This window comes from Chenopodium quinoa, unplaced genomic scaffold (assembly GCF_001683475.1).
Source record: "Chenopodium quinoa cultivar QQ74 unplaced genomic scaffold, ASM168347v1, whole genome shotgun sequence".
NCBI classification, from domain to species: domain Eukaryota; kingdom Viridiplantae; phylum Streptophyta; class Magnoliopsida; order Caryophyllales; family Amaranthaceae; genus Chenopodium; species Chenopodium quinoa.
The window spans coordinates 512412-514465 of NW_018744268.1; positions in this window are offsets into that span (position 1 = coordinate 512412).

Sequence of the window (2054 nt, forward strand, 5' to 3'; positions counted from 1 at the left end):
GAGATTCGAGAGATGAGATTTAATACCGGTAAATTAACTCTGTGATTGTAATACGTAGCGAAAGCCCTTTATGATCTGATTAATTGATGCATTGATGATTGATTGTTATGTTTACCCTGGAATATTGTTTATTGGTGAACCTATGCCCTATTATTTTATTTCATTGAATTCCCTCTTACTTTTATTCCTTCTTACTCTTGCTGTTATTAGTTTAATTACCTTTTATAACAAGAATTTGGTTACTTGATAATTTAGATTATTTTGATTAATTAGGAATAAAATAACTCGTTTCCCTGTGGTTCGACCCTTCTTCCCTATCTACATAGTTAGTGTATTTAGGTATTATTTTTGATTGGGTGATTACGACTTGAGCCTGTCAAAATTTGGCGCCGTCGGGCAAATAATTTTTTTTTTCAGATTATTTTTGTAGTCTAGATTATCGCCTCTTGTCTCAGAGAACGTTAGTTCGTTGAGGAAATTCTCATATTTTTCTTTTATTTCTTTGTTTATGCCCAAGTGTTCCAGATCAGGTTACATTCCATTCGATCCTGAGATCGAGCGCTCGTTCCATACACAAAAGAATCTCTACAGACAAATCCTGGCAGATTCTAAGGAAGACAATAATTGAAGAGACCCTCCAACGGATTCCAGTGACTCAGAAATTCCTTCAGATCCAGAATTAGAGATGGCGGTACCTAATAAGCTCAGTGATTACTCGCAGCCAAAGCTCACAGATTTTCCACACCTTACTCCCACTCCGGCCCTTGATGGAGTGTAATTTGAAATCAAACCCCAATTTATCACACACTAGTAGAAAAAATGCTATTTGTAACACCCTATTAGTAATTGGCCTATATTATGCTAGTTACAGAAGCATCAGGACTAAGATAATGCCAGTTACAAATTCCATGACATTAGTAACCAACATAGTAAATGTCAGTTACTAATATGTGGTTTTATCTTTATTTGAAGTTTTATTAGTAACTGAGTAAATAAATGTCAGTTACAAATTTCAGTCACAAAAATTTTGACTAAAAATCTTGTAACTAGCTTACAAACGCTAGTTACAAATACTTAGTCAAAGAAAATTTGACCAAAGCGTTTGTAACAAGCTTATAAGCGCCAGTTACAAATATTAAGTCAAAAAAAGTTGACCAAAATATTTGTAACTAGCTTACAAACGCCAGTTACAAATAATAAGTCAAAGAAAAGTTGACCAAAACATTTGTAACTAGCTTACAAACGCCAGTTACAAATAATAAGTCAAAATAAATTTGACCAAAAATTCTGTAACTAGCTTACAAACGTTGGTTATAAATAATAAGTCAAATACTAATTTTTGTTTTTTGTAAAAGCAACAAATATTAAGTTTCTAGTTTTCTACTTTCTATTAATTTTATTTATTTTTCATTTTTTTTTGGAAAGTAATTTTCATTTAAATTGTGATTAAAGGTTAAAAAAAAAAGAAAAAATAAATTAAGGTAGCTAGTATTATTTAGGTAAATTCGCAGAAATCAAAAAAACCACTAACACTTTCGCTCCAATACAAACTGCTCCTCCTTCTCCTTCACCGCTCTTCCTTCTCTTTTGCTGTATCTCACTCCATTAATTGTTGTTTTGGTTTTTTCGAATTTGGGATCAGCTTTAGGGGATTTTTATCAAGGTTTTGAGGTATGTGTTCCTTTTGAATTAGGGTTCTTGTACTTTCAAATTAGTGGTTTTACATGTAAATTCGAATTGATTGTTGTTTTTTTCAATTCCTTGATTAATTTTTAATGAATATGATTATTAAAAACCAAGGAAATTAGGTTTTGATAATAATTTCGAACAAAAAAAATTAAGAAACGATTATTGTTTGTGTTACTGCTTTGTGTGTGTGGGACTGCTGTGTGTGTGTGTGTGTGAGACTCTGTGTGTAAATCTTGTATTGAATCAATCACTTTGATCTATTAATACATTTATCTCTTCGTCTAAATTGCTAATTTGAATTTTGGTGGTGAAATAATATTTTACTATATGGATTTGTTGGTGGGATGGTATAGATCTGCCAACCA